The 6,608-nt window shown below is 40.1% G+C and overlaps 1 pseudogene; it reads left to right on the top strand.

Annotated features, from left to right (window-relative positions):
* The first annotated feature begins 2,764 nt into the window (after positions 1-2,764).
* On the top strand, positions 2,765-3,643 carry LOC100755960 (annotated as a pseudogene).
* Positions 3,644-6,608: the final 2,965 nt, after the last annotated feature.

The following is a 6,608-nucleotide window of genomic DNA, read 5'->3' as shown; positions in this document are numbered from 1 at the left end:
AGCAAGGTATCTCTCCATATAGAATGGGCTCCACTAAGTCAGTTTGGGCATTAGTGTTAGATCTTGGACCCACTGCAAACGGCCTCATATATTGTCCCAGTCACACCATTGTCACCTGTATTAAGGGAGTCTAGTTCAGTCTTATGCAGGTTCCCCATTTGTCAGTCCTGAGTCAGTGATCTCTCACTAGCTCAGGTCAGCTGAGTCTGTGGGTTTCTCCATCATGGTCTTCACTCCTTTGTTCATATTTTTGCTCCTCCCTCACTTTGACTGTACTCCAGGAGCATGGCCTATTAGTTAGTTGTGGATTTCTGCATCTACTTCCATCTGGAAGATGGTTCTGGAAGAGGGATCTAGCTTCCCTCTGGGATTATGGATTGTAGGCTGGGTATCCTTTGCTTTATTTCTGGTATCCACTTATGAGTGAGTACATATTATATTTGTCTTTCTGGTTTGGGGTTACTTCACTTAAAATGGTTTTTTTCTAGTTCTGCCCATTTGCCTGTGAATTTTAGAATGTCATTGTTTTTTTTTTTTTTTTACCGCTGAGTAGTACTCCATTGTGTAAATATACCACATTTTATTTATCCATTCTTCAATTGAGGGGCATCTAGGCTGTCTCAACAATCTGGCTATTACAAATAATGTTGCTATGCACATAGCTGAGCAAATGTCCTTGTGGTGTGAATGTGCCTCCTTTGGGTATATGCCCAACTGTGGTATTGCAGAGTCTTGAGGTAGGTTAGTCCCTGATTTTCTGAGAAATCACCATACTGATTTCCACAGCGCTGTACAAGTTTGCATTCCCACCAGCAATGGAGGAGTGTTCCCCTTTCTCCACATCCTCTCCAGCTGTCATTGGTGGTGTTTTTTATTTTAGCTGTTCTGATTAGTGTAAGATAGAATCTCAGTGATTTTGATTGCATTTCCCTGATGACTAAGGATGTTGAACATTTCCTTAAGTGTTTGTTTTTGTCTGCCATTTGAGATTATTCTGTTGAGAATTCTCTATTTAGATCTGTACCCCATTTTTTATTGGATTATTTGGTAGTTTGATGTCTAGTTTCTTGAGTTCTTTGTATATTTTGGAGATCAGTCCTCTATTAGATGTGGGGTTGGTGAAGATCTTTTCCCATTCTGTAGGGAGCCATTTTGTCTTGTGAACCATGTTCTTTGCTTTGCAGAAGCCTCTCAGTTTCAGGAGGTCCCATTTGTTAATTGTTGCTCTCAGAGTCTGTGCTACAAGTGTTCTATTTAGGAGGCGGTCTCCTGTGCCTATGTGTTCAAATTATTTCCCACTTTCTCTTCTATTAGGTTCAGTGTGGATGGATTTATACTGAGGTCTTTGATCCATTTTGACATGAGTTTTGTGCATGGTGGTAGATAGGGATCTATTTGTATTCTTCTACATGTTGAGAGCCAGTTATACCAGCACCATTTGTTGAATATATTTTCTTTTTTCCATTTTATATTTTTAGATTCTTTGTCAAAAAATAGGTGTTCATAGGTGTGTGGGTTGATATCAGGGTATTCAATTTGATTCCATTGGTCTACTGCCTGTTTTTATGCCAATACCAAGCTGTTTTCATCACTATAGCTCTATAATAGAGCTTGAAGTCCAGGATGGTGATGCCTTCAGATGATCCTTTATTGTACAGGACAGTTTTTGGCTATCCTGGGTTTTTTTGTTTTGCCATATGAGGTTGAGAATTGTTATTTCAAGCTCTGTGAAGAATTGTGTATTCTAGAGCCCACCAGCTAACTTCTTATTGGTTCCTTGCCACATGAAGGGTATCTAGCTTCCTAGCAACCAGAAGGTTGGGCAAGGTCAGGAGCTCACCACATGTTGCTGAGTCAGAGGCATGCATCTTGCTGGGTCATTTCTACAGCCTGTCATGGCTGCCAAAGCAGGGGGCTGGGTGAGGGTCTGGTCCCTTCATTGGCCCTGGAAGAAATGAATCCATTCCAAAGATTAGAGAGAGGGCTCAGGTTATTCCCATCCCATGCCACCTGGAGAGTACAAGTGACCCCTCTTCTCTTCCCCTACTGTTACTTGCCAATTAGAAACAAACCTTGCCATACTTGCCAGAATGTAAGTAACAGCAACTGTCTGCCCCTGGTCCTGCATGTTTCATGTGGGTATTCAGGACAGAAAGTGAAGGTCGATCCTGAGGCTATACACTGACCTCGGCACAGTATACCCAAATGCCACCATCTGCTGACTTCCAAAGGTCCTCACAGAAGAGTTTCCTTATCTCCTTTGCAAAATCAAATACACTTTTTTAGATTTTGAGACTATCTAGCACGGAGCAGACATGTTCTCATGGTTGCATTTGGCTGTGAAAATTAATCTCCACTCTACATAATACAGCTGTTGGCCTGTCTCCACTCATTTACTCATGTTTGAGTCTAATCTCATGTTTTTAGAATGTAAGGTTGCTGTATTTGACATAGAAAAATTAATGGCTGAAATAAAAATTCAAGGTTATCCCTCTTTCAAAATAGATTTGAAGCTGGTCCATTCAGAGAGGGAAATATATGGCCTTAGTCCATAGAGAATAAAGGAAGAAGGGCTAAAACTCAATCGTGTAAGCATTTATCAAAACAAAATAGGGAAACACAATTAAACCCAAGGAAGGTAAAAGAAAAAGCAAAACTTAATAAAGAAACAAATGATCTATAGAGTTCCTAAGTTTGGCCTCAGTTGAAGAAAGAACTTGGCTCTTATATGAATGAATGACACATAATAAAGAAGACAAGAAGAATGACAGATAATAAAAGTGTGCTTCAAGATGTGGAGTCTGTACAAATTCCACTTGCTTTACTCTATACCAGGATGGCATAACAGAATGGGATACAGAACCATACTATTTGTCTTGCTTAAGAGTCAGTAACTGATGAGATGAAAACGCACTTTCAGAAGGTTAAGAGACAAGAAGACATTGAGATATAGTTTGGATGTGGAGGTACAGCCCCAAAATGGCATTACCTGATTATTTTACTATTTGATCTTCTAGCATCATGTTCAGCTCTTCCTTGGAATATCAGTACATTTCAAGAGTTTTCCAGAAAAGAACCTTCCACACTGTCCATCTAAGGACACAGTTCAAACTCATTTTATGCCATGTAGGAAAGCAGCTGATGCTGTAAAGTGTAAAAGTCAAATAACCAGTAAAATGCTGAGGAAAGAGCACACACAGCTCTGGGTGGAGCACCTATGAATGCCACAAAGCCTATGTTCTATGCCAGTCACTTCAGCATTTCTATGAATTACCTCTGCCAGCATGCCAGACAGATATGAACAGTTTGGAGCCATCAACCAGAATCAAATAAAATACCCTCCAGAAGAAAACGGATTTCATTCTGTCCCTTTTAGAATGTATCAGAGCATGATGGAAGAACCTTGCATTCAGAAGCTGTTTCATCTGGAGGTTGCAGACGGACAGCTGCGTACATTAAGAAATCCCCTAAGGAAGTCTCTGGCCTTCTCACAGTGGCTTGAGTATAGATAGAGAAAAAAAGAATCAAGTGATGATTCACAGAATCAAGCCAATGCTGGAAACCCCTCTTCAGTGGCCGAGTGAACATCTGAGCTACAGAGAACTTTCTTCATGTTAGTCTTGCCCCTCCACCAAAAGACTGAACTGGCCTGACAGGGATATAATCACCTTGAGGTGGACTCACCTCAGTGAGTCACCATCATGTTCAATGGAGGCAACATAGTCACGAAGCTGCTGCAAGCCAAGAAGATTCCATGAGAGACAGGGCAACCATGCAGGTCTGACTTCACACCACAACTACTTTGCTCCACTGTCATCATTAAACCTCAGTGGAAGCCAGGAGTTGGTGGTGCACGCCTTTAATCCCAGCACTTGGGAGGCAGAGGCAGGTGGATCTCTAAGTTCGAGGTCAGTCTGGTCTACAGAGTGAGTGCCCAGACAGGCTTCAAAGCAATAAAGAGAAATCCTGTCTAGAAAAACAAACAAACAAACAAACAAACAAACAAACAAACAAAAACCTCAGCAGAGACAGCAGGCCCATTGCCAGTCTTTGTCTTCTTGAGGAATACAATGCAGCTGGAACCTGTGCTTGAAGGAGAAACGGGAAACACATGCCACAGTGTGTACTTCTGATTAACAAGCAAGCAAGGTGCTTCCCAAGGTGACTATAGTTGAACCTTAGTCAAAAGACTGGAAACGCTGGTTGAATTTTCAAGAAAATTAGACTTAAGAAAGTAAAGGAGAATTCCTGTTATCAATAGCCATGATGTTTGGTAAGAGATCAAATTACAGTAAGCCAATTTCTCCTTATTGAGACCTTCTTGTTTACATCCAGTCTAATGGTATGCAAACAATTGTGTAGCTTTGATAATGAACATAGAGATTTTTTTAAAAGCCTCTTAAGTATGAAAAAATAGACACAAACAATGGAGAAGACAATATCAAATGATACTTCTTTGAAATCAAATGGGACGTTCAACACCCTGGCCAAGTCAGGGATGCTGGTACATGCCTATAATAAAAGAACTCTGGAGGTTGAGCAGGATAATACAAACTCAAGGCCAGCCTTAAATTTGTAGAAAGGCAGAGGTCAAGCTAGCCCTGGCAAAGCTAATAAAGGAGGGAAGAATTAAGCAGAATCAACAATGAAAGGGGTATCAATATTGTTTTTATCTATAATACAGGATCATAAGGCAGGTTGCCCACTTGCTATACTTTGGAACTGGAACAGCCCACAAAGCCTATGTGTTAAAAGGCTTGGTTGCTTCAAGTGGTACTGTCCAGAGGTATGGAACAGGGAAGGGATTCTAAAGGAAGCCCCCACTCAGCCCCCAGCCCCCCCTTCCTCTCATTTGCCTCCTGGCCACAACATAAATGATTTTGTTCTATCCTGTTCTTCAGCTACAATGTGCTGCCACAGCCCAAAGCAACAGGGCCAAATAGTCATAAATTGTAAATCTCCAAAACTGTAAATAACATGTATTTATTTATTTGTGGGGGAATGGGGCACTTGTCACCAAGCCCCTATGGATGCCAGAGGACAACATGAATGAGTTGGTCCTATCCTCCTACCATATGGGTCCAGAGGATAAAACTCAACTCATCAGGGTTAGCAGCAAATAATTTTATCTACCACTGAGCTATCTCACCCACCCAAGTGTTTTTTTTTTCTTTTTCTGGGGTATTTATCATAATAGAGAGCTTATTATAATCATATGTTAGTGAGCTCACTAACATATGATTTTACACCAACAAAATATAAATTTAAAAGGAGAAAAAAATAAAACTTTACCTAAAACTAGATAATCAAAATAAATTTATACCTATTAAATTAACACTATAATTTCAATTTCCCTCTTCTACAGGGAAAAATCTAGGCCTGAGCACCTTTTCAAATAAATTCTTGCCCCATATTTAAAGGAAAAATAATAAAAAACATAAGGTGACTGGAGAGATATTAGTGGTTAAGACAGCACACTGCTCTTGGAGAACCCAGTCTCTGTCATCAGCTCTCATGTTCACTCACAGCTGTCTGCACCACAGGATCTCGAATTCTTCCTGTCTCCACAGGCACACACATAGTACATACCAATATATTCAGGCAAATCACACATACATATAAGGTAAAAATGAGCAATTTAAAATATATTTAAATAAACAAAAATTACAACAAAAGAGAAATACAACTTAAGCTTTTCTTGGGATTAAAAAAAGAAGAATTCAAGGGTCCTCCCCACATATCTAACAAAGCCAGAATAAACCTGGTGATAAAACCAAACAAGGAATTTATAAGAAAGTGTAAGGATGGGTTACTGTTATTCATTAACATAAATGCAAAACCAAACAGTATTAGCAAATTTGAAGTTGAAGATCCAGTGATGTCCGAATAGGTCACATAACACCAATCTCCTAACAACAGTTACAAGCTCGGGACCAACCAGCAGTCACATGCAGACAGGCAACTGGAGGAACATAAGCCCCCAAAGAAAGGAGCACACTGGGTAGATCTCAACTCATGCCTTCCCATCTAACAGCTCCCCTCACTCAGATTTGCACATGAGAAAGAGAATGTGAGGAGGAAGCAGCATTCTTGTTGGACTCAGGATTCATACATAGAGTCTGGGACTGAGAGTGACTGAGAGACAAAAGAAGGGATTCCAAATCCTGCAGGAAAGAAAGACTATTTCACAAACCTCTGTCCCTCAACTGTTCCTAGCGTTAAAAACAAAACAAAACAAAAAACAAAACAAAAAACAGGTGGAAACTAACAAAAGGTAGAGTGAGAGATCAGGCTTTTACCCTCTGGAGGCAGAGTTGGAATGCAATCCATGGAATTCAGAGGCCCTTGATTATCACTCTTGATTTTCCACAGAAACCCACAAAGAGCTACAGGACAGCATTTAAGACAAGTAGATACATCTTAGAACTAATGGAAAATGGCAGCCCTTTCCTGAGAAAGATGACATAATCCAGAGACTCAATAATATCCTTTTAAAATGTTCACTATACAGCAAAGATGCAAGAAAAAGTGAACCCAAAGCTTTACAAATTTCAGAGTAGCTAACATAAACAGATTGTTATATGACTCATATGTTGAAATCACCAATC

This window comes from Cricetulus griseus, chromosome 2, assembly GCF_003668045.3.
Source record: "Cricetulus griseus strain 17A/GY chromosome 2, alternate assembly CriGri-PICRH-1.0, whole genome shotgun sequence".
Taxonomy (NCBI): domain Eukaryota; kingdom Metazoa; phylum Chordata; class Mammalia; order Rodentia; family Cricetidae; genus Cricetulus; species Cricetulus griseus.
This window is presented reverse-complemented; position numbering and strand designations above follow the sequence as displayed.